Below are 27,156 nucleotides of genomic sequence, written 5' to 3' on the forward strand. Positions count from 1 at the left end.
TTAGTTTGAGATTTCCCGTCAATAATTGTGTGTACCCAATTAAACAAAAAAGAGACAATGATGGCAAATGATCAGTGTATGTGTGGGATGGATGGTGGGGATAGAGAATCGAGCGCCAGACTGTTTAGAGAGCAGAAGGCGGTAGTGTTAGTAGGGCCAGTAGAAGTGTGAATGATATTGTGAAAAAAAAAGTAGCTTATTGAACTCTGCAAATAGAAGGTGCCACTCGTTTATTAGGTCTCTGCTAGGAAACGCTTGCACTGTCTCTTCGAGACATGCTGTATACAGGTATGGACTTGAAGCGCCTCTCACTCGCCACCCACATTTTTAATTGGCTAGTGTTATTGTCCTTTGTAAATGTTGGCTTCCAATTCCTTAATAGGCTTGTTAGTCCATCCTTAGTACCACCTTGTCTGCATTTAAACCTTCCATGAGGACTTGCTCTTTTACTTGTGTTGTTACACGGTATGTTTTAATTACATCCGCCAAGCACTATTTTCTTGAAGGGCTTTCTCCTCCCTGCTTTTGCAGGCAGGCCACACTCTCCCGCAACTTTTTATTTTTTATTTTTATTTAACTAGCCCAACAGCCTCTTCAGTAATAATGGCGCCAGGCTTTCCTTTTGTTTCCTTGCGATGGCCAAACGCGGCCGCATGTTTAAAAAAAATGTATTTACTTCTTGTTATAATGCTGGCACCCATGCTTTAGCTTTAATTTTTTAAACCACGACAATTCTACAGACAATGCCTAGGACATTTAGGATAGCTGGCCCCTTAAGAATCCACCCAAGTAAGTACTTGTTGGACTGATGATCTCTAGACCCGATACATGTCCCGGGTTTTAAAATATCGCCCGAGACATGACAAAAAATGGCTCCCTCGAGCTTCGAGCTGACGAGCACCTGGACGACGCACCTGCGTGCCTATGCGGGCACTGACGCCTTTGACGGTTGCTTGGCGGCCCTCTCTTCCACCCCTAACTATTTTCTCTACTGATGAGGGAAGTTATCCCGAAACCCGAGCCATGTCTCGGGCGATATTTTAAAACCCGGGGCATGTATCGGGTCTAGAGATCATCAGTCCAACAAGTACTTACTTGCACCCACTGGGGTGAACCACCCAAGAACTTCATGTACCAGCTTCCCTTGGGGCGACCTGGCAGAGGGGCTAGCGGTGTGCGCTCCATTGCGATTGTTTCTAAAAATGGCTCCCTCGAGCTTCGAGCTGACGAACTCCTGGACGACGCACCTGCGTGCCTGTGCGGGCACTGAGGCCTTTGACGGTTGCTTGGCGGCCCTCTCTTCCACCCCTAACTATTTTCTCTACTGATGAGGGACGTTATCCCGAAACCCGAGCCATGTCTCGGGCGATATTTTAAAACCCGGGACATGTATCGGGTCTAGAGATCATCAGTCCAACAAGTACTTACTTGCACCCACTGGGGTGAACCACCCAAGAACTTCATGTACCAGCTTCCCTTGGGGCGACCTGGAGGAGGGGCTAGCGGTGTGCGCTCCATTGCGATTGTTTCTAAAAATGGCTCCCTCGAGCTTCGAGCTGACGAGCTCCTGGACGACGCACCTGCGTGCCTGTGCGGGCACTGAGGCCTTTGACGGTTGCTTGGCGGCCCTCTCTTCCACCCCTAACTATTTTCTCTACTGATGAGGGATGTTATCCCGAAACCCGAGCCATGTCTCGGGCGATATTTTAAAACCCGGGACATGTATCTGGTCTAGAGATCATCAGTCCAACAAGTACTTACTTGCACCCACTGGGGTGAACCACCCAAGAACTTCATGTACCAGCTTCCCTTGGGGCGACCTGGAGGAGGGGCTAGCGGTGTGCGCTCCATTGCGATTGTTTCTAAAAATGGCTCCCTCGAGCTTCGAGCTGACGAGCTCCTGGACGACGCACCTGCGTGCCTGTGCGGGCACTGAGGCCTTTGACGGTTGCTTGGCGGCCCTCTCTTCCACCCCTAACTATTTTCTCTACTGATGAGGGAAGTTATCCTGAAACCCGAGCCATGTCTCGGACGATATTTTAAAACCCGGGACATGTATCGGGTCTAGAGATCATCAGTCCAACAAGTACTTACTTGCACCCACTGGGGTGAACCACCCAAGAACTTCATGTACCAGCTTCTCTTGGGGCGACCTGGAGGAGGGGCTAGCGGTGTGCGCTCCATTGCGATTGTTTCTAAAAGCGTTGATGATGTCGTGAAGAATGAAGTTGTAGATCTTGTAGAGGAGAACCTGAAAGCAGAGGGGACAGAGTCTGGGTCACGGCACAGTGACCAGGGAGCTCAAGGAAAAGAGCCCTTCAATGTCGGGTGCTTCAAGTGGAAAAGTTGTAGCTTGGATCTGCAGACACGGGCTCCGGGAGGCTTCAAGGAAGGCCAGCTTCTGGAGGGCGACTGTCCCACAAAGGATGAGGGTCGCTGCGGTGTTAGTGTCCGGATTGGATCCACTAAGCCTTGCCAACCACAACCCACGCAAGATGAACAAATCAACTACTGGTGCAGACCCACGAGGTCTGAGCAAGGTCTCCTTCAAGGAGACTGTAGAGCAGGCCTGAAGCAACCAGGGGAACTCTTAAAAGTAAAGATTGACCTCCGCTAGGGCCCACCAGTCGAAAGACAAGGGACCGCGGGAGGCAGCAATCAATCAATCAATCAAGAAATTTGTAGAGTGCACTACTCACCCGGAGGATTTCAAGGCACTTGGGGGAGGGGGGTCCGCTACTGCTCGAACAGCCAGGTCTTGAGTTGCTTCCTGAAAGAGAGGTGGTCTTGGGTCAGACGGAGGTGGATGGGGAGGGAGTTCCAAGTCTTGGCTGCCAGGTAGGAGAAGGATCTTCCTCCCGTGGTGGCTCTTCGGATGCGTGGAACGGTGGTGAGGGCGTGGCTGGTCGATCGTAGCTGGCGGGTGGGAGTGTAGAAGGTCAGGCGGTCGTTGAGGTACCTGGGGCCCAGGTCGTGGAGGGCCTTGTGTGCGTGGGTGAGGAGTCGGAACGTGATTCTCTTGCTGACGGGGAGCCAGTGCAGGTCTCTCAGGTGTCCGGAGATGTGGCTGCGTTGGGGGATGTCCAGGATGCGTTCTGGATGCGTTGGAGTCTTTTCTGTAGTTTGGCTGTGGTTCCGGTGTAGAGGGTGTTTCCATAGTCCAGTCGGCTGGTGACGAGTGCCTGGGTGACCGTCTTCCTGGTTTCGGTGGGGATCCATCGGAAGATCTTTTGGAACATGCGTAGGATGTTGAAACATGACGATGAGACGGCGTTGACTTGTCTGGTCATCGAGAGGGAGGAGTCCAGGATGAAGCCCAGGTTGCGTGCGCGGTCCGTTGGTTTGGGTGCGCTGCCCAGGGCAGGGGGCCAACAGGAGTCGTCCCAGGCAGAGGGTGATGATCCAAGGATGTGAACTTCCGTCTTGTCTGAATTCAGTTTCAGGCGGCTGTTCATCATCCACTCGGCTACGTCTTTCATCCCTTCGTGGAGGTTGGTTCTGGCGGTGGCGGGGTCGTTGGTGAGGGAGAGGATCAGCTGGGTGTCGTCGGCGTAGGAGATGATGTTGAGGTTGTGTTGGCGTGCGATGGCCGCGAGGGGACTCATGTAGATGTTGAAGAGAGTGGGGCTGAGTGATGATCCTTGTGGTATGCCGCAGATGACTTCGGTGGCCTCGGATCTGAACGGGGGGAGGCGGACTCTCTGGGTTCTTCCGGCGAGGAACGAGATGATCCACTCCAGTGCCTTCTTTTGGATTCCGATGTGGCTGAGGCGCTGCACTAGGGTGCGGTGGCAGACAGTATCGAACGCTGCGGAGAGGTCCAGGAGGATGAGGGCCGCTGTTTCCCCGTTGTCGAGCAGGGCTCGGATGTCGTCAGTGGCTGCGATGAGGGCGGTCTCGGTGCTGTGGTTGGCTCGAAAACCGGACTGCGAGTGGTCGAGGGATCCGTTCGTCTCGAGGAAGGCGGCAAGCTGTCTGTTGACGGTCTTCTCGATGACTTTGGCGGGAAAAGGGAGGAGCGAGATGGGGCAGTAGTTCTTGAGGTCGGTGGGGTCTGCTGATGGTTTCTTCAGGAGGGCGCTGAGTTTGGCATGCTTCCAGCTCTCCGGGAAGGTGGCGGTGTTGAAGGAGCAGTTGATGATGTCCCGGAGTTGGGGTGCGATGACAGAGTCTGCCTTGTTGAAGACGTGGTGGGGGCATGGGTCGGTTGGTGATCCGGAGTGGATGGTGTTCATCGTGTGGATGGTGTCTTCGGTGCTGACCGGGGTCAAGGCGCGGAGGGTGGTAGTGGGGGGTGTCGGTTCGGTGGTTGGGTGCGTGGTCTGTGCGCCGAAGCTGTTGTGTATGTCGGCGATCTTGCTGTGGAAGAACGAGGCGAGTGAGTCGCAGAGGTCCTGCGAGGGAGTGATGTCGTTGTTTCCGGCGCTGGGGTTGGAGAGCTCTTTGACGATGCTGAAGAGTTCCTTGCTGTTGTGGGCGTTGTTGTCTAGTCGTTCCTTGAATGCTGTCTTCTTGGTGGTTTGGATCAGCTGGTGGTGTTTGCGGGTGGCGTGCTTGAGGGCGGTCATGTTGTTTGTAGTCGGGTCTTTGCGCCAGGCTTTCTCGAGGGTACGGCTGTTCTTCTTGGAGTTCTTGAGATCATCAGTGAACCAAGATGCTATCTTACTGCCGGGCCTGCTAGGATGGTTTTTCAGTGGTGCGAGGTCGTCCGCGCAGTTGGCGATCCACTGTGTGAGGTTTTTGGCTGCTTGGTTGGGGTCCGTTGTGCTGGGGGGAGGGTTCTGGCTCAGGGATGTGGTGAGCTGGTCGGTGCTGATCTTGTTCCAGCTCCTGCGGGGAACCTGTTGCGGGTGGTGGTGTGTCGTGGTTCTCCTGAAGCTGAAGTGGACTCAGCTGTGGTCTGTCCAGTGTAGTCTGGTTGAGGGGCTGAAGGAGATGTGCTTGCTGGAGGAGAAGATGGGGTCGAGCGTGTGGCCGGCGTAGTGGGTGGGGGTGTTCACCAGTTGCTTGAGTCCGAGGTTGGCGAGGTTCTCCAGTAGGGTGGTGGTATTGCTGTCATTGTTGTTCTCCAGGTGGAAGTTGAGGTCCCCTAGGAGGATGTAGTCAGCGGAGGAGAGGGCGTGCGGGCTGATGAAGTCTGCGATGTCTTCTCTGAATTGTGTGCGAGGTCCTGGGGGTCTGTAGATGAGGGTGCCTCTGAGTGTGGTCTTGGGGTCGGTGTGTATCTGGAAGTGCAGATGTTTGGCGGCTGTGAGGGTGTCGTCGGAGTTGGTCGTGATGCGGATGGTGTTCTTGTGGACGATGGTGATGCCTCTTCCAGTCTGGTTGACGCGGTCCCTCCGGGTGATCTTGTATCCGCCCGGGATGGCGATGGCGATGTCGGGCGCTGAGGAGGCGTTCATCCATGTTTCCGTGAGGAAGGCGACGTCTGGAGATGTGGTGTCGAGCAGGTTCCAGAGTTCCACGGCGTGTCTGTGGACGGAGCGGGTGTTGAGCAGGATGCACTTCAGGTGGTTGCTGCTGGTACTCAGCTTGGCGGGTGCGGTGCAGGTCCGGATGCAGGTGAATTTGCAGGTTTGACAGGTGAAGGGTCCGTGGGTGCGTCTCGGGGTGGCTCGGTTGCAGCCGGGGATCCGGCCGGAGTTGAGTGCGTTGAGGGTGGTGGCGTCGTAAGTCCGGCGGGTGGGCTGGCATCTGCGGGGACTAGGGTTTCTGGCGCTGGGCGCGGTCCAGGCGCGGACGGACGTAGACGGGCGTAGACGGGCTTGCCTTTGGCGCGCCTTCGGCGCACATTCGGCGCACTCGCTGCGCGTACACGTGCACTCCGCCATAAATGGCGAAGTGGGAGGGAGGAGCAGCTGGGAGGTGGGAGCGGGGCGGCGAATGGGAAGGGACACAGAGAAAGAAGGGGGCGGGGCCGCAGGGGAGCAGCGGCGGGGAACGGGGAGAGGGCGGGAAACGCGGCAGGGGCTGGGCACAACAAGTGGGGCAAAACACACAATAACGCTGGAAAACAGAGGCAATCGACGATAACAGAGGCAAAATACAAAATGCAAATGCTACAGAGGAAAAATACAAAATACAAACGGTCAAGGACCAGGAGCACAGTTGCGGGCAGCGGCGGCACTCGGCGGGATCGGGGGCAGCCTGGGCTCACTCACGTGGAGTGTGCGCGGTGCGTGGGGTGACCGGCCCAGAGGGTCAAGGGTCACTGCTCACCACCGCGTGCACTCCGCCATAAATGGCCAAGTGGGAGGGAGGAGCAGCTGGGAGGCGGGAGCGGGGCGGCGAATGGGAAGGGACACAGAGAAAGAAGGGGGCGGGAGTGCGTAAAAGGGTGCCCACGGCCACAGGAGTGGGCTAAGGCGCTGATCTTTGGCACAGTTGCTGCTGAGAGGTTGGCTCAATATTGGGCCAAAGCACAACTTCCCCACTGGTCAGGGTTGTGTGCTGCGCAAGAGGTGGCCAGTGTCCTGGGGTATTGGGGATCTCGGCACCCACGTGGTCCACGGTGCTGAGACTTGCTGGGCACACTCACTGGCCTCTGGGATGCTAGGAAACCCACCTCAAGGTTGAGAGGAGTCATCGATGTCCAAAGGAGCAGCGAAGTTCCAACCGGGTCACTTGCAGTGTTTCAGGTGCCTGCCAAGAAGGGGGGTAACTCCTTTACCCCAAGGGGGATTTCTTCAGTCAGCTGGGCAGCAGCTCGTCGAAGGTCAAGTCTGTGAAGTCCAAGATTAATCTGAGGCTCTGGGGACACAGTATTCACCTTTATCCAAGAGATTAGGGGAGGGTCCAGATCAGAGCCCACCAATGAGAGTTGTGGGTTTCCAGCCTGGGCGAGGGGCAGGATGCCCCTGAACCGGTTCCAGGCAGTGTATGCAGAATGTAGGCGCTGTAGCATCCTATGTGCAACTCTGAAAGGCATCCTATGGTGCACCCACCCAGTTCCAATCCACATAGCCTGTCTGGGAAGGTGCTGGCACCTCCCTGCAACAGGATCCCTATTGTCCAGCTTGCCGAGGCTGGGGTTTTGCCCAGCAACAGGCAGCCAGAGTCGTGTGGGTGGCGAGTAGCATCCATTTTGTGATACGTGTGCACTTTTAAATTGGTGTCTAAATTCTGCCGCTTTTCCCATATCGCCCCTCTAGCAGGGGGGAATCATGCCCTCATGCCCGTGGCTGGACTGGGGGTATGATTCCTACATGTTTGACACCAAACACGATATGGTTCTGTGTAGCCATTCTCAAGTTATCACGCTATCGCGATATACTTATAATGCGGTTAAGAGTATATGGTATGGCTACACTACAAACAACCCAGCAATGATTTTTACGAGGGTTGCAGAGGGGCCCTACTCAGGTAGGGGTCCTCCCTCACACATATCTCAGCACCCTGCCTTGTAGGATTAGCAAGGCCTGCTTGAGGGGTGACCAAAGAGAATACTTGTGTTGTACATAGGTGGGATACAGGGTACCTGTATCCCTGTAAGGGGGTGCAAGCACCACCTTACCCAGACTAAAGTAGTGGTCTGGTGGTGTCATTTGGTATGGCTGTCCCAGGGGTGGCACAATATGTGCTGCAGCCCCTGGTAGGTCTCTGAGGGACCCATGCCCTGGGTACCTAGGGTACCATCTACAAGGGGCTGGTAGGGTGTCCTCAGTATCCAATTGGAATGTACCTAGGGTACTCACATCAGTTTTAGGGAGGAAGCAGATAGGCTGGGGTCCTGGATAGCAGGATCCCAGCCAGACTAGTCAAAAACCATCCAAATACCAGGCAAAAAGTTGGGGGCAACCATATAGTCAGATTCCACCTTCCTATAGACATACAATGTCAAAATATCTTATTATCATTATTTGGAGGTGAGGATCAGGGAAAATTTCAATGTGCAGAGTTAAATAAATCCTATACTGTATGTTATCCCTTATTGCGAAGGGGTAACTTTATCAGAGGAAATAACAAAGTGCTACATTAGGTGGGTAACATTTCACCTGTTTCTGCACAGTTTTTTGAAATTCAAAATGTGTTACTAGTGAATTGTATCTTTTCTTATTTGGGTTGTAAATTCCATTTCATTTTGTGCAATTTTCATTCTGTTAGTTACGTTATTTTTGTTTTTACATTTTTCGTGCATATTACCTGTAACAGTTGTTTTTACACAGATAGGTGAAGGCTTAGTTGGTTAAACATGTATATTATAGGTGTCACACATGAGGGAAAACCAAATGAAGTGCATCCTTCATCGAATTATCTGTCCACACGCTATTATGAAAAGCGGCTTAAGCGAGATATTCAGGAACTGGATCCTTGCCCTTTTTGGAAGATTATTTCTACTCTACCTAAATGTATCCTCATATTTCCTTTATTGTGCTCAAATAAAGCCATAAAAGACCTCTCATTATTCATATCAAAACGTAATACATACAATCCAATTATAAAGATGATGTTTACTAATATTACTCTCAAAAGATTAAAAACGGATTCAGGAAGAAAAAAAAAGTGTAGTAAAATCCATAAATATATCACAGGGCAACAGTCTTGTCTCTAGACAGAAGCTTTGAGCTGATATACCATATCTCCAATAGAAATTTTGCAATTGAGAATACAGCAGGGCCACTGGTATTAGTTGTGCATACCCTCAGGGCTAGACGGCGTGCCTTATAGTTTGCAAAGAGGTTTAATCCATCGTGAGTGTTGCCTTTTGTAAGCCCTGCAAGAAAATAACACTTGTTCTATGGTCTCTACTACCCCACATCAAAATGGGTAGGTGCTTGTGTTGTCTTTTTTCTTTTTCCACAAGGAAGTAAAAGCAGCTAATGGTAATTCCCCGTCTGAAGTGCACATGCAGAGGGTTTGGACACCATATCCAGGTAAAAGTCAAATTCAAATAAACATTTGAATGATAACAGAGAGTCTGTTAACTGCCTGGGGCAGGCTTTGAAATCTTTCCCGCAGAACGAAATTCCAATAGGAAATTTCTTACTTTACATCTGCCTCTTTTGTAAGCTCTGAGGGATATAACTAAAAAGTCTCCAGGCCGTTTTTTATATGGGCAAGCCAAGGGATCTTTTACGCATGACCACGACAGTAGTCCCTGTGTCCATTCCATGTAGGGCTCTAAGTCCTCGGTGGACCACAGTCTTATCCAGAAGTTATTGGGCCTCAGTGTAGCTATGTCTGAGATGGATCGGTGGTTTAAATGCAAGCAAATTGGAAGAATTGGAGCGCTTGGCAGGTTTTGTTTACAGTGACTTTATAAACGAATTCTCCGCTTTCTCTAATGTTTCTAGATTACAATGCCCCCAAATGTCTGTCACAAGCTTGAATCCTGCATATTTCCATGGTGGGAGAGATGGGGAAAGTAGACACCCAGTTTGCAAACCTCTAAATGGACCCAGCTCTTTGTTTTAATGTCATGGTACTCTTCTGTACCCGAGCTGCCCATCTATGTGACTCCTCTAACCTAACACACAAATAGTCAAGCTCTTTGACCCTCTCTAACACCTCACCTTATAGGGATATGTTTCTCTCTATTTCTTTTGCGGGTACCAAACACCATATATTTCGTTTTTCCTCCAAGCCATATTCTTTGCAAAATAGAGACTTTTTTTAGCAAGATAGATAAACTTCTGGGTTTTTTAGATTACAGCAAGGTTTCGGCAAATAGTAAAAAGATGTTTTCGAATCCTTGATCTTTGGGAAATCATTTTCACAATTGAAAAGATAAGGAATACAAGAATTGAAATACAGGATGAAGAGGGTAGGGGCCAGTACATACCCCTGACGTACTTCTCTCTGGTTCGGAATGCCAAATGTCAATTGCCCTGAAGGTCCCCAATGTACTCTTGCAAAGTTGTCATTGTACAAGTCATAAATTAAGGTCAACAAACCCCTCGCACCCGATTCGGAGGAGAGTCTCCTATAATTTAAGGCCTCAGAACTAGATCAAACGCGGAGTGGAGATCCATGAATGCAGCATATAAAATCCCCTTATCGATATCAATGGCCCTCCACTTAATAGTTTAGTACCATAAAATTTAGTCCACCTTGCTGACCTTTTGTCTGAACTCGTTCTGTAGGTGAGATAGCACCTTAGATTGAGAAATCCAGTCTAACATTCTAGTCAATATTTGGGCACTGAACACTTTTTGGATATGATCAATTAGACCTATGAGTCGATAGTTTCCTGGGTTTGATCCCACTCCCTTTTCATAAATTGGAATTATTATAGCGCCTCTCCAGGAGTTTCGGATCAGGGCTCCTACTGTCGATGCGTTGGTGAAAAAATGTATATAAGGGGCCCAAATTTGGGGTTCGCTGTAAAAAAAGATCTACAGGGATATTGTCATGGCCAGGGCCTTTTCCAGGAATCTGAGCCTGAATCGTATCGATGTTTTCTTCTAGGGAAAATTCTATTTGCTCTTCTTACTGAGTCCCATGAAATATATCATACTTGCATCATTTTACCTTAGATCTGTCACCCTTTGTCTCCTGCTTTTATCAAACCCTTGCAGCTCTCTTTATATGAGAGTCGTGGAAGCTGCTCACAAATATTGTACTTCCCACATTAATAAACTAGGATATCCAAATGTTAGTCCATTCTGAACTTCTGCTTTCACCTCAGTGAAGGTGAAAGAAATCTTCAGGCACTTTAGGATAGAGTAGCGATTCTTGAGAGCAGATTATGCCTGATATTCTTTCTCCATGTCCCGGCAAGCAGTGTAATCCTTGCACTCTGGCTGCTATTGTATTATCTGGTGTAAAAGTGAAGGTAGCTCCGTCTTCAGTCTTGGGGGAAAATTCCCCTGCAGGGAGACTCTGACTGCCATTGTCACATCATGTGGAAATGTAATGGTAGAAATATCTCACTTTGTCGGCAAGCTGTAGTATGATAATGAGATGAGAGATACTAGTAATAAGTTCCCTCCTTGGTGTGTGATCTAAGTACATTGCTTTAGCGTACATACTAATGTTATTATGAATCTTGACGGACAACCAAAGCCTTTTTTCAAGCTTTGCCCATGCCTGCTCTCATTATCGTTGATACCTCCAGTACTGTGCTAAACCCATTGTTACTCATGCGATGCCCATATGCCGGGCCGTCTTTATGTGAGAAAGCTAGCATGTCTGCAGTTCTATGCCTCGCAACATCTATCGTTGTGAACTAGCATTTTGCATTACCTCATATGGTTAGAGATGCTCAGTAGAAAATAACAAACAAACAATCAATTTAAACTAGTGTTCCATCAACCTTGAAAATCCTTCTAAATCTGCCTTTTGTGACCACATACACTGTTCTGAATTTAAATTCCATAACCGGCTGTTTTAACTTTTAAATATTTCAGCTAACGAGAATAATTTTGACGTTGTGTCACAGCAGCTGAATTGATATGTGTCTGTGCTAGCACTAAAATGTGGTTGTCTCAGACATTCAAGTGTGCACATATAACTGTCTGTACAATACTTTCTTTTATTGCTGCAGTAATTGTGATCTTAAGCCTTAATGGCCTACTTAGTAACCCTCAGACAGAGCTTCAGCTCATAGACTATTTTTCCCCAAGATGAAGACGACCTCAGAAATATCTTGACGTGAGTCTCATTTTCTGAGCTGTTCTGGAAAACTAGACGGAATACTGGTCTGCTCTTACTGACAATCTGCTGAGAATTGCCACACAGATTGTGAACATTAAATTTTATATAGTTTTCCACATTTTGAAATGTACCTTTTCTTACCCATTCATAACCATTAGAACAATCAGCTGCACATATTTAGCTGATTTACCTTTTCTAACAAGACACCCTTTGCAGACCTTGATAGAATAAGGATGCCTTTTTCTTTTCAACTCACAGAAGACAGAAAAATTAGATAACAATAAGTCATTTCTTTCTTACTAATAGAATACATCAGTTAACAGCATTCTCAATTAAATATGATCAAATAAAGGCTACACTAGTTTGATCATCTGGGAAGGTCATCGTTTTACACAGGAAGTGTAACTGGTACTGATTTCGAAATAATGCAAAAAAATTTAAATCATCACAGAACAGGAATTTACAAAAATGAGCTGTTTCATTAGGGAGACGGTACCACCCAAGGATCACCATTCATGAAATATGTAGACAAATGCACTTGTCTGAAATCTTTCTTATCTGATTTCAGCATACTATCTCTTTTTTCATTCTATCAGTTCTGATTATGGAGCCTTATTCTCCTACTTCACCAGACTGACCTCATGCTCTAACTTATTTACAACATCTAATACCTAAGACAGACTAGTGTGAAAATCCATCGCCTCAAGTTGGATGATAATGGACACCAATGAGAAGGAAGCACTTCTGCCTGTTTCTCGCCCCTATCAGCGACCATATACATCAAGAATATGACGACCAATAGCTGAAATGCAGAAAGGGGTAAAGGATAGAAAGAAAACAGAGACACTGGATGTGAGAACGTGGACTATTAGTTGGAGTAGTGGCAGGTAATCCGTCTGCAGTGATAATATTACTTTAGTTGAGTAAAGACAGGCTTTACTTAAATAAATGTATAAAGCACGTAGAAATACCAAAACAGTTAAAATGTCTATAGCACAACACAATAAAATCCTGTTCCAATTTATAAAAATAGAGAATATTTTAATGACCAAAATGCCACTATAACAACAAAAATCCAATAAGAGTAATCAGTGATATACATTTGTAAACCTTTAAATAAAAGTAGCTCCAAAAAGCACAAAGCGCCAATTGTGGGCAACTGGTTGCGCTAGACCAGACCAAAAGTTTTAATGCTGACTGCGATGGGGTGCAGATGTGGATACAAAGATTAGGTTATTGCTGGTCAAAGAGTTAACTTCTTGCCTAATAAAAGTCTGAGAAGGGAGAGTCCTCTGCGTAGCACGGCAGCAGCCTGGGTCTTCAGGGACTGGGTGTCGAAGTATGAGGGCTCAGTGAAGCATTCGATAAGAGTGAAAAAGCTCTGAGCAAGAAAACCATGGAGTTTGTGCCCCACAAGTCATCGATTGGATGCTGCTGCTTGGTGCCGGAACCAATGAAGATGTCTTACTTAAGACTTAAACTCTCTTCTGGAAGCCGGAGCCATTCAGTGGGGCAAGACTGAATGCTGCAGCCGGAGAGGGTTGGAGGTCATCGGATGCCGTTTGCCCATGAGCCCGCTGAATCTGCATTGCTGCCTAATAGAAGTATTTAGCAGTAGCTGCAGTAAAGTCAGGCCCTCTTTTGATGCACTGTTGGTGGATCGTCTTTGGAGGTTAGTCCCGGTCTACTGTCGGTTCTCCAGGCAAAATCCTAAAAACAGTTTTTAAGTCCAAGGATTTAGTGTTAGACAGGAAAAGTATACTCCAACACCAACCAATGATTGGAATGATGCAACTTTGATACATTCCAGGAAAGAAGAAATTATCTTGCAACCTGGGCTAGAATCCACTTCCTGAATCTCTGGCAAAAGCCACTTTTCAGAAGGGTGATTGTTCAGATAAATCGATGAATGACACACTTCACCTGTAATCCCCTCAGTTGTGACACCTACCATCTCCATGTTTAACCAACTAAGCCTTCACCAAGCTCTGTAATAACAATTGTGAAAGATAACATGCACTATAAATGAAAAAACAAAAATAAATTAACTAACTTAATGAAAATCGCACTAAATGAAATGGAAGTGACTACACAAAAAAGAGAAGATAAACTAGTAACAAATTTTGACTTCCCCAAAAATGTTACTATGCAGTAACAGGAGAAACTTTGCCCCCTCAACTCTTTAGACACCTAATGTTGCACTTGTTAATTTCCTCCGGGACAAAGTTATCTGTTCACACTAAGGGATAACATATGGTAAAGGATTTATCTAATTCTGCACATTGAAATTTCTCCTTGATCTCACCTCCAAATATTGATAATGATAAGATATTTTGAAATTGTTTGTCTGAGTCTCCAATTATCTTATAAAAAATAAACGACTGGAACCTTCGAATTGCAGAGCAGATTACTTTTCAATATATCATTCACACTTCTACTGGCCTTACAAACACTCCAACCCACTGCTCTCCAAATACTCTGCCACTCCATTCTCTATCTCCACCATCGATCCCTCCCATGCACTGATCATTTGCCATCATTTTCTCTCTCTTTTTTTTGGGTTACACACAATTATTGATGGGAAATCTCATATTCATTCCCTACCCTCAATCTGACAGACTAATATATGCCCTTATTTTAAGTACGGTTTTAAAAATCATAGCATGCTGTTGTCTAAAAGTATGCAAGTCTGGGGGTCAGGTCTCACTCCACTGAAGCCAACAGCAGGGTCCAGTGGAGGTCCAGTTGAAACTGGTCAGCTGGACTTCTTCAGGATTGTGGGCTTCTCTCAGCTTTTGTGTCCCTGCAGTTTAACAGGAAGTCATCAAACCGATCCTTAGAGTTCACTTCTTTGACCTGGGTACAAGTTGGTCCAGCCCTTCGGGTTCACCTCACAAGACACAAAAGCAGGTGCAGTCCTTCTGTATTCCACAGGTCAAGTAGTGTTCTGAAGAAGGTACCCAGGGGTGCCACATTTATGCTTGTCACTAGCGTGTGGTTGGGGATGACTCCTAACTCCTCCCTAACTAATAGGTAAAAGGTTCCCAAGGATAACCCAGCCCAAGTTTGCAGCAGTCCTGTGTGCCCAACTGCAAATGATCCTAGAGTGCCTCCTTCTACATAAATCCAACATGACAGAAACTTTCTTCCCACTGTGTTTGCTCCTGTGCCCACCCTAGAACTTGGGCCAGGGAAAGTAGCAAACCCTCCTCCCTGGTTACTCAAAACCAGTTTTGAGGGCAGCTCTTCTTCCACTGGGATTGGTGCCAATCAGGCTAGGAGGGCAATAGATGGTACAGCCCCTGATGGTCTACATCTGCCAGTTACAGGATAGGCATACTTTGAAAATATGCATGGGGCTGGGCACAGCCCCCAGGCCATCCGTTCAGGGGAAGATCAACTTCTCCTCACACCAATGGTGTTTGTCTCTGCTCTGGGAGTCAATTCACACCTAAAGGATCTGCTCAGGGTGGGTGGTGTATTGTGCCCATCTCTCCCTACCTCTATGTTGTCATATTGGTGCACTTGACCACATCGCTTTAAAAATCTGAACACCACCTGCTTAGGGGTGGGCTGTGCAAACTGCTTAAGTGGGACGAAGGTGTGAGGGCTAAGGGAATTGCATGTATCCGGCCCTTCATGCCACACTAATTCTCCAGTATATAAATTAGTTCAGTGGGGGTGTACTTCACACGCAGCCCTACTGCCTCGTGGGAAAGGAATGAGCCCTCTAGGTATAGGTCGCCTAGCGTCATCAGTTTAAGTTTAGTGAGTTGAGCACGTGCTGTTACTCCACATGTGGAGGGAAGGGCAGGTTTGTCTAAGAGAGACCCAAGGCGTGTGTCTTGCACAGTTTCTATTTGGGTTGTAGGTTTGGCAGGTTGGGAGCATAGTGCAGTGTTTAAATTAAGTGGCATTGCAGTATCTGTTTCAACTACTGTGTGTGGCTGTAAAGGCGCCAAAAGTGCGCAACCTGAGCCTTTGCACACATATAGTACAGCCCGGAGTTGCTCGAATGATAGGGTTAACATGTCTCATCTCCATCTAGGCTGCTTTCTTGCCCAGGCGACTCGGGTCATGTGGAACCTGAGGAGATAAAATATTGACTTAGGTAGTGTTTAACCTCTGCGAGCCTTCATCTAATATCCTGCAGGATGCCTGACTATTTCGCTATACATGCACCCCGGATCACCACCTGAAGGCTTCCCACACTATTCCTGCGCTCTGAACCGAGCCCACATTAAGCGTACAGTATTCTGCATTGTCACTTCTAAGGGACTCTCTGAATGCTTGGTCCTGCAGGCATGAAGTGGCAAATGACACAACACTCTCGTGGGGCAAATATGGCACCTTGAGCAGTAGTAGGATGGGGGAGTGGTCCGATACCGTCCTAGATAAGTGTGTGATGTCAGTGGTCCACTGATGAATATCTCTGGAGCCTAGCCACATTAAGTCCAGTCTGGACTAAGTGGCAAGAGGAATAACATGTACCCTCTGCAAGCTTAGCATGAAATGAACACCAAATATCTACAGAGTCTCTCTCCTCCATCGTGTGTAGCAGGAATTCCGCTGCTTGGGGTGGGGATAAGATAATGTTCTGTTCTGTTGGCTATGGGCTATGGGATCCAACACGACATTGAAGTTGACGCTCCAATGGGTGGTGTGGGGCTTTCCCTGTATTGTCTGGGAGTATGTTGTCTCAAATTATATGGGGCAAATTTTAGTTGGGACCATAGTATTGATCGTCATGGTTATCTTTGACTGCAGCAGGCCTTGTACTATAATGTACCGGCCCGCCGTTGTGGTTGTGTATTTGGAAGACTGTAAGCAGCATGCCCTTACATATGAGGATATCTACCCCACATGCAAATGAGTAACAGGAGACTGCGTATGTTGCACTCAGTCAACTAGCATGTAGCCAGCGCTCTGTGTGTTTTTCATCAGGTGTGTTTCTTGTAATAGGCCAGTTCGAGGCATGTGTGCTGTAGATACACATGCTTTGCATACTCCTGCCATCTAGTGTTGGGTCCAGATGTTTGCCAGTTGTTTTTCTTCGAAGAAGTCTTTTGCAATCACAAGATAAGGTGACTCCTCCTTTCGGTGATAGTGCGCTTGGGCATCGACTCCATAGTTAGATTGCTTTCTTTCCGCCATTGGATTCGGACGTGGTTTGTGGCACTCCGGTTTGATACCGTTCTTCGGGATCCTCTCGGTGCGCAACACACTGTCTCCTCATCGGTATTGTTTTGTATGCGTCTCACCATTCTCTGTGTGTTGAAAAAAAAGGAAAACACTCTGTCTTCGGTATAGAAGACATCGTTGGTGGCCTTCAGGCCTGGCTGTGTCAGTCAACTTACCATCCGTTTCGTAGTATCCCGTCTTCTGCCAATGGACCGAACTCTGTTTCAATTTTTTCCTTGGTGCCGCTCCAGGAACCCGCGCACTGATCTGCATAAAGTCTGCAACTTGTACCTCTCACTGGATCACAAGGAAGAGGACTGTGACGCTTGTCCATCATTCTGGTCGAAAAAGACTTTGCAGGACCGTCTGGTTCGATGAAGGGACATGCAGAGGCCAGCCGCGGTCGGTAGTAGGAGTAACTGCAGGGCGCTGATGTGGGGAGGGGGAGGGGCAGGGTGGGGGGTAGTAAACTATGGATTACGGAGGTTTACAGGTAAGTTAACATATAAATTAATAAAACGAATTTCGTTGCGTGCACTGCATCACATTTGGGGATGCAGTGCACGCAACAAAATTAGTTTTATTAATTTATATGTTAACTTACCTGTAAACCTCCGTAATCCATAGTTTACTAGCCCCCACCCTGCCCCTCCCCCTCCCCACGTCACCGCCCTGCAGTTACTCCTACTACCGACCGCGGCTGGCATAGGCAGAACATCAAACACACCCCGGATATCTTCTGAAAAGATACCGAGCAAGAAGAATTGGAGGTGTCGGCAGTGGAAGAAGTGGAGGCCTTCTCCATCCAAGAATCAGATTCCGAACTAGAAATTGAGCTAAAATCTGAAGATGTTCCAGCGGGATAGGGTGCCATGAGTATCAAAACCCCTTTGCCCCATAACACTGCCTTCTGGCCATGGTCGGCACTGAGACACTGCTTCCAATGCCCCGCCCTGCGGCGCGCCACTGAAACAACAGTCAAGCCTTCGTGCTCGGGACCGAGCCGAAAAAAACTCCCCTCAACACCAAAATCTTTGGCTGAAAAGGAGAAAAAGGACAAATCTAGCCCCCGGCACTGAAAGCAAAAGATGCACATCATAAGCCTCTAGAACCGATCCTAGAGGTTATGCAAGAAAAGCTGGATCCTAAGCAGAAAAGATCTACATTAACCCAGATCCTGGACACATATTAGCTAAACATGTTACACCTTCTAAAAGAAACAGTCCTTCAGAGGATTTAAGGTACAAAATCCCTCTGAAGAAGAAGACGGATATAGCTACACGCCCTATTCACCCTGTTAATCAGACCCCTCCACCATCTTCACCACCACCAGGCTCAAACTCTTTAGATATCACAGCACAGGGTTCACCGCATATACAGCCTCATATTGATTACACAGGTGATGATAGTCCACCACCTGTAGATCCATGGAATGATTATAATATTCATCCTCCAATGGGTAATGATCCTGACTGCACCCTATAAAGCCATCATCTCCTGATGACAACACAGCATTTCAAGAGTTAATTATACCATGGGGACACACTTCATAAGGAATACTTAGAAGAGGATTTTTTTATTTTAGACCTTAGGAACATCACATATGACAAAACAATCTTTACCTATGTTAAAGGACATGATGCGCCATGCTGAAGAGATTTTGAAAGACCTTGTATGGGCTCGCATTCTAACACCTAGGGTTGACAAGAAATACAAACCACCTCCAACTGATCTAATTTTTATTAGAGAACAGTTGCCTTTGAATTACCTAGTTGTGTCAAATGCTTGGTAAATGGCAACAACCCAAACTACAGCAGATGCACCACCTCCACATAAGGAGTCTAAAGTAATAGATGCATCAGGAAAACCAGTAGCTGCACAATCCATCCGTCAACCATTGGCGTATAGCTAAAGCACACGTCCTATTAGCTAGATATGACAGGGCCCACTGGGATGAAATGGAGCAGTTACTTCCATATCTCCCAGACAAACATAAGATAAAAGGGCAATAATTAGTGCAGGAGGGAAAACTGATATCTAACTCATCTATTAGATGTGCACTAGATGCTGCTGATACCTCAGCAAGAGGTATTATCACCAGCATTCTTTTTAGAAGGCATACATGGCTTAGAATCTCTGGTTTTGAACCATAGGTTCAAAAAACCATTTTTTATACCCCCTTTGACAAACAGAATCTTTATGGACCTCAAGTAGATGAGTCATTGAGAAAATGAAAAAAGACACATAAGTGGGAAAATCAATGGTAGCCCTTTAGTCACCATCCAAGAGAGGCTCCTTTCAGCCCTCCTTTTACAGAGGAGGATCCAAATGTAATTCCTCAGATCCAAATGTGTCCTCATACAGGTCAAACACACAATCCTTGCCATCAAGAGGTTTCTATAAAGGTGAGTACAGAGGAAACAATTTCAAAGGCAGAGGTAAAGGCACACCGACACGTACCTCTCCATCTACCAGCAAACAGTGACTTGCCTACAATTCCTCCCAACCATTTTACACCTGTCGGGGGAAGACTTCAACAATGCTTTCCCATTTGGTAATCAATAACTACAGACAAATGGGTACTATACATTATCCAACATGGTTATTGCATGGAGTTTATCAGCAATCCTCCCAATATTCCACCTAGCAATGCAGTATTGTTTCTGATAATCCTTCAGAGCGCTCCTATAGCTTTGTTTATCTTCATTGTTATGTGTTTTTTTTTACCAAGATCTTTCTAAACATTTACCATTTTTTTTCATCTATTGCAATGACTTGTGATATCACGGGGCGGGAGGGAGGATTCTGTGATGTTTGTTACATGTAATGGGAGATAAAGAATCCAAGGAGGATCTGATCCATGCATCTACGTTGCCTAAGTCCTCTTCCACATATAGTAGCACAATACAGGTTGATTAGCTTCCAATGATGACTTAAAAGCAGGAAGAGCTAACTTTGACCAATTCCCACCAGAAGATTTCAACTGCGCATCCTGAGTATCAACTCATTGTTTCCACGAGAGCTCATTTCGGTATTCCTTTAGGTTTCTTGAATTTTATTTATTTTAGACATTTATTGAAGCATTTTTCTATATATCCAACAAGACACAGTACACCTAGAACATTTCAGGTCACAGTCATAATAATAGTTCTGCATTCGGGATATTAGTCTCAAATAGTATAATTGCATCGTCTCCATCAGTGTGCTACTTCAAGTATCTTACAACCGCATCCTACCCATGGCCCAAGGACTGGATAGTAAGCAGTGTGCCTCAGTGCGGCTTATAGAGCAGTCAAAACACACCTAGGGCATCGTCACATTCAGATTTTCGCTCAGTAACAGGTGGGAACGAAGAGGCTTCTATATAACTCTGAGCCTGGATATTACTGGGTTCAGGTTAGAAAAGGTTTTCTTGTCATTGCCGCATATAAATCATTTAACAAAGTAGCAATATGGATGTTGCACCAACCCATTTTTAACCTTCTCTTAGTAACAATGGTAAAGATGCAGAATTACAGATCGATACAAGTAACCGGAATGTATACCTTTTAAAAGTCATTAAAAGGAAAAGGGAAGAGACACATTAATCATATTTGAGAGTTCTGTGATGGTTTATTCCAAAAATCATGTTCTCATAGACCCTGTAATTGTTGTGATACTGCTGACATGCACTAATGAATTTATGGTTTTATTGTGTTGATTTTAAATAATCACATAATAAAGAATTTATCTATCTATCTTATTCCAAAAAGGTTGCACATTCGGACACTGCTATTCCAAGTGGATAAAGTTTGCCTTGGGATGTCCAAAACTGTGGCATTCCATGTCCACATCTAATCCTAACTTTCTCAACACAGTGGGGCACAAGATAGCCTGGCAGATGAGGGGTGATGCCCGGAAACGGGTCCCTCGATGCTTGTTTGCAGTCCAGGGAGGACCTGGCATGGCAATTCCGGCTTGACTGTTCCCTTAAGGAACAGGGTCAAGATTGATTTAGATATGGCTGGGTCCAAACTGGGGTGGCGTAGTGAGAAAAAGAACGATGGATTAAACCCAGATCTTTGAGACTGGGGGTGACTGTTTGCATTGTTCAGCATTCCGTCCAACATTTGTTCCTATTGCAAGAATTTACAATGCAACATTTGCTGACTCTTCAGTGTTATGTCATTCATTTTGGTACACCATTACACCCACAGGCAGCTTATCAAACTGACGGTTATGTCCTGTTATATCCTAGTATTGTCTGGGTGCTGACACACTCTTCAGTCCATTGCAGAGTCATAAAGATGGGAAACCTAACACCGCAGTCAATGTAGTAAGCAGCGGCACAAAGTCAAGTTACAATCTCTGGCTCTGCTGGAATTGTTGAGTATCAGGTGCTAAACATGCATTTTGATTTACAACACAGCAACACATCTGGTCGTGCAATTCCTTTTTCATGACCATATGCACCACATGAAGTGTAGGGCAGTACCACAAAGCTGCAAAGTGGGTCTTTTCAGGACAAACTGGTGAGCTTTGGTTACTGATCTCCATTCAACCCTTATACAATTTGAGAATAACCCTCCACACACACTAGCAATGTTTTGAGTGTTTTTCAAAAAGAAAATAGGTGTTTAACCCTTTAGTAGCAAGAGTTTCTGTGTATATCTGTGCATATTTTGGGTTGAGAGTGGTAGAGAAATCTGGGGGAAATTAAATCTTTATTGGCATAATGTGACCCATCATGGATGAGGACAGTCACAACAATCCGTCAACCTAATTTGCCCGTTGTTTTTTTTGTCAGGATTGTAATCATCCTGGAATGCAATGAGGGCACTTAACAAAGGCATTTCTACACTTCTTGCACTGATAAATGCAAAGGACCGGATTCACACACATTTGCTCAAGTCAGTAGTGGTTAACTAGAGTTATTCCCCTACCCACATTGGAGGTCATATCCTTGACCCCTTCTTTACCACACTGGAGCGGGTTAGGGTCTCTGACCCGATGGTGGTAGGTTGGTCGGACCATCTGCTGGTTAAAGTTTCATGCCCTATAGATGACCCTCAATTTATACCTGTGGATAGACTGATCCTTAAAAGAAATTGGCACAAGCTCAAACTGGAGGAGTTTTATAAGATCTTGGAGGCGCAGCCCCTGGGCAATCTGCTGAACGTGGAACAAGGATACGAGCAGTTTTGTAACTGGGTCCTAGCCGCCCTTGACTCTCTTATACCGATGCGCTGGTCGAAATGCCATGCTAAAGTTCCCAGCCCATGGTATAATGATACTCTTGCCGAGCTTAAGAGAACGTGCCGGCAAGCTGAGAGGGCGTGGCGGAAATCCTTTGATCCCACCCTGAAATCTTTGTATTTTGCCCAGCTTAAGACTTATCATAGGGCAATCTGTCAAACCCGGGCCGCATACTATGCTTTTGAATTTCAGAATAGCCCTAACCCGTCTAAATTAATTTTTAAGGTTCTTAAAGACCTTATGGGGAAACGGGCCACCTCGGTGGAAATTTTCACGGACTCTCACTGTGAAAGTTTGGCATCCTTTTTCGTGGAGAAAGTGCAGGCGATCTACCGAGGATTTACGTCATCTGTGCCCGGTGCGGAGCAAACTGGTGTGATGGCTACGGTTCACGAAACCTTGTCCTTCCTGCCAGTAATGTCTGACGAGGTTTTCGACACTCTGAGCCTCAAAATTAAATCCGGTTCTCCATTAGATCCGCTGAAGCCAGAGCTATTCAGACTTCTTCCTCCTCTATGTCGTGAGCCTTTACTGGATTTGATCAATCTATCGCTCACATCGGGCGTGGTCCCTTCTTACTGGAAGCAGGCAGTGGTCAGCCCTATTTTAAAGAAGCCTAACCTTGACCCCCTATTGCCAGAAAACTACCGTCCCATCTCCCTCCTGCCCTGGACCGCCAAGGTTACTGAGGCACACGTGAACTCCATCTTGTCTGCCCACCTTTCTCGAAATAACATTCTTGACCAGAGCCAGAATGGTTTTCGTGCACAACACAGCACCGAATTGCACTGCTCTTTATGACCGAGCACTTGCGAACGGTGCTGGATGCTGGGCAGACAGCGGCGCTCCTCCTGTTAGATCTGAGCGCCGCGTTTGACACGGTGTCTCACGACATTCTGATCCGGCGTTTGGAGGGAGTGGGAATTGAGGGGACTGCTCTCCAATGGTTTCGCTCTTTCCTTTCGGACCAGTTTTTTAAAGTGGCTATTCCACCTTGTCAGTCCTCTTTTCATCCACTGGGGCTGGGGGTTCCGCAGGGCTCTGCGTTGAGCCCCACTTTATTCAACCTATATGTGAAACCGATGGCTGCTGTCGTCAGACAATGTGGCCTAACCATGACATCGTATGCTGACGACACGCAGCTGGCGGTGACACTCAGCGGTGCCCCCGAGGTGAACGCTCCCAGATTTCGTGCAGGACTCATAGCCGTGGCAAATTGGATGCGAACCAACTGTTTGCAGTTAAATGCCAAAAAAACCGAGGTCCTGATCTTAGGTAAGCAGGCGGAGCTCTGGGGAGACCAGTGGTGGCCTCCAGAATTGGGGGTGACTCCCATCCCAGCTGACGAAGTTAAGAACTTGGGGGTTTGGCTGGATCCTACACTCTCTTTTACCAGCCACACGAAGAAGGTTGCAGCTACCTGTTATGGTATTCTGCGAGGACTGAGGCCGGTCCTCAAATTCTTCGACCCCCCTACTCGGCAACTGGTAGTCCAAGCCTCCATTCTTTCTCGGCTGGACTATGGGAGTGCGCTGCTGCTCGGAGTGAATCAGGCGGAGGCTACTAGATTGCAAAGGGTGCAGAATGCCACGGCGCGTGCCATTGTTGGCCTCCCTAGACAGTGCTCTCTCTCTGCAGTTTTGACCTCCCTTCACTGGCTGCCGGTCAGACAGAGAATTAAATTTAAGGCTCTTTGCCTGACATTTAAAATCTTGAAGCTTTCCTCTCCTCCAGCCCTCGCTACGCTTGTTTCCTCCTATGTTCCTACGCGGTCTCTTAGATCGGAATTTCTCCATCTGGCGGTCAATACACGGTTTAGACTGAGTAGGATGGGAGGGCGCTCCTTTCGAGTATTAGCAGCAGGATTATGGAATTCCCTTCCTGTCCATATACGAGCCCTGAACAGTCTTACTTCCTTTAGGCGCGCCATAAAAACTTTTTTGTTCCCAATCGCTGACTGATTCCCTCCTTTTCCCTCACTAGTATCGATTTGTTGTGTTGTGGTACCTGATCAGGCGCCGGGACGCCCCTTGGCTGGGGCAGCTGTGCGCCTTATAAAAACTGTTAACATAACATAACATAACATATACTTCAGTAGTGGTTAACTAAAGTTATACCCATATATACTCCAGTAGTAATACAGCCCAGTCATGCACCAGTCATGGTCACTCGCAGCTACAAGAATAAGTCACATAGGAATAATTGAAGGCCAGGAAAACACTACACAACTAGCACAAAGCCCAACACTTAAAATAAATAAATAGAAAAAAAGTGGTCAGTGATAAACACCACTTTGGACAATTTTGCCATTCACCATTTACAAGTGTGAAGTTACTCCTAGGCGCCAAGTTACATGTCGCCACCCCGAGGCAGACCTCGTAGACTAGGATTTATGGGGATTTGCAAGTTACTAATCATATGTTTTGACACATAGGCAGAGGTCTCTGCCACTATGGCAGTGATCTCTCTCTGGGACAGTATAAGAGCAGGTATTCAATGTTATGATAGTTACAAGAAATTAAAAATATTTTATTACAAAATATTATTCACTTTTTTTAAACACAAAATATTAATGAAGAATAATGTTATATATTAACTGTTCAGAATATTTCCAAGCATTCATCCTATTACCTTTTGTGTGTTTGACCCAATTAGTAGTAAAAGGTCATTCAGCTGAAGAACAAAGTTAACAGACTGACAAATCAGAGGAGGTGACAGCTATGCTGATATTCGGGTGTTCATCACACACAGAATACAAGACCACAGTATGGAAGTGTTTTACCCGTCGAGGATTCTTAATTAATGAAACTCAAGAGCCTCAAGACTTCCATAAAGCGGATCAAAAGCCAATGAGAAAGGAATGGAAAATGAACCTATGTTAATAAGTCCATTTTGTAATAACTTGATGGATATATTTGAATAGCAGCAAACATTAAAATAACTTAAATATCTTGGCAACTAGATCTATATTTTCCTGATATTAACATTTGTCTGACATCATTGTGAAAGAAAATGTTACATCTGATAGAGATTTTTAGCCGCAAATTCCTTACCTTAGAATTATCCCCAGGTGTCGGACTGGATCTGTGAATTGTTCTGGAGAAATACCCCTGCGTGCCAATAGGTGGCATAGTTTGGCTCCACATGGCTGTGTTTGCATCGGCCTCGCCGGTAGTGATGTTTGTGGTGCTTATATAGGCGCCACCTAGGTGAGCTGTTTTGTTGAAGTCTTTTTTGAGGTTTACCTCCTGGTGTGGCTGGGATGTCATCCCAGAAGGCCAACTTCAAGCCCTGCGGTGCCTGTCACCGACAGATGTTGGTGGCGGACCCTCCGTCTTTGGTGCCTCGAGCGGAATCACGACCCTAATGCCTACTCTGACCCATGTACCCAAAGGCCTTGAGGGAGAGCTACCCCAAGCGGATGGTGTCTTCGACGTGCAACGCCACAACGTTCATGGCCGACATGCGACACCACAACGTTCATGGTCCCCGTAAAGAGTAAGGTCCTGGGAGCAGTCGGGAAGCCAGATGTCGTCGAGCAATTTGGGTAAGTCCAAATTCCATAAGAAGAAGTCGAAGGGTGCTATGACTTCACCTTGTCTGTCAGATGATTAGATGAGGTAGCGTCTCCAGTCGAGGCCTGCCTCCATGCATGAGCCAGTGCATGGGTTGGCTTTGCGTCTCCATGAGTTTCTGGGAGCCTGAGCGCCCCTTGTCCAATTGAGAGAGGTTTATGAGGCCATGCACTTCATCTTTGGGCTTCCCGTTCCCTCCGGCGCACCATCGGGCTCCGCAGGTTCAGTAGGGTCCCCTCCTAGATCCATACTGGCAGCTCCGGCATCAGATGGCCCCTAAAATCTATAGATGGATCTGGGTCGGTGCCGGTCGTACCACCTCAACCTTCCCCGATGCTGATCCCAAAGCTCCTGGTGGCACCTTCCCTATTTTCATCCCGTACTTTGATACTGAGCTGGAGGGGTGTTGTCCAAAGCCCGTTCCGGCGCTGACTGGAGCCATGCCTTCCAGGCCAGAGCCTGAGCCCTATTTCTACAGAGAAGGGAGCTTCTTTTGCAATAGTGGTGCGGAGGGCAGCTAAGGTCCTGGACCTTAACTTGCCCTCAGTGGCAGGCAAGACTAATGTCATGACAGAAGTGCTTCAGCCAGGAGTGTCCCATCAGAATCGCTTCTCCCTTTCAATGAGGCACTTACTGATGTCCTTTTTGGGAAATTAGCCAAGCCCAGCACAAGGGGTCCTGTGAATAGGATGATTGCCTGTCACCATGCCACACTACAGGGTCCAAATTTCCCCACCCAACACCCAACACCCTACCCCGGGGAGCTTGATTGCCCAAGCCTCCACGCGACTTGGAAATCCTTCTTCATTCCCTACAACACTCCTGGACATGGAATCCAAGAGGCTGGAAAATCTTGCAAAGAAGATATTTTCTTTCGCTAGCCTGGCACTGCGGTCTGTGAACACCACATGCCTTTTGGGCCGCTATTCCCATGCCCTGTGCTGCCAACGGTCTCATAGGAAGCCCGGACTGTTTTCTCCCAGAATGCAGCAAAATTCACCAACTGTTGTGTGCTTGACACCACGGACTTAGTAGGCAGAGCGGTTTCAGAGACAGTGACTCTACGACTCCGCACCTGGTTGCAAACAAATGGCTTTTCAGGGGATGTCCTTACTCATAGACATGGTGGTTTCGGTGCTGGAGCACTTTAAGGACAGCACGGATACAGCTAGGTCCATTGGCCTTTCTGTGGCCCCTCATCAGCCTCAGTCTGCCTTTTAATGGCTGCTAAAGAGACGTGCAACCTTGTCTTTACCTGTCTAGCCACTGCGGCATGCAAGCTATCCAGCCTCTGTGTGGCCGTGGATGCGGTTCCTACTAGCTCCGTGGGTGGGGTGGCCAGCATTGGGGTCAGTCCGCCAACTCTCCTGCAGCCACATCATCTAAACCCTCCTAGTCTGCCCACTGTCCATCAATTATTCTTTTTGAATTTATCAAAGACATGGGTCCCGTGCTTTCCATGCCACTGGAGTCAAGCTAGCCTGGCTGATGAGGGGTAGTGGCCCGAAACCGGTCCCAGGATGCTTGTTTCCGGTCCAGGGAGGACCTGGCCTGGCAGTTCAGTCTGGAC

General features: G+C 47.2%; 1 protein-coding gene across 3 annotated transcripts in view; it reads left to right on the plus strand.

Moving 5' to 3' along the window:
- Window positions 1–27,156, plus strand: part of LOC146809841 (uncharacterized) — a 219,376-nt gene that overhangs the window by 112,154 nt on the left and 80,066 nt on the right. The gene's annotated exons all lie outside the window — the stretch shown is intronic.

The sequence above is a fragment of the Triturus cristatus genome, chromosome 7, assembly GCF_964204655.1.
Source record: "Triturus cristatus chromosome 7, aTriCri1.1, whole genome shotgun sequence".
Lineage (NCBI taxonomy): Eukaryota > Metazoa > Chordata > Amphibia > Caudata > Salamandridae > Triturus > Triturus cristatus.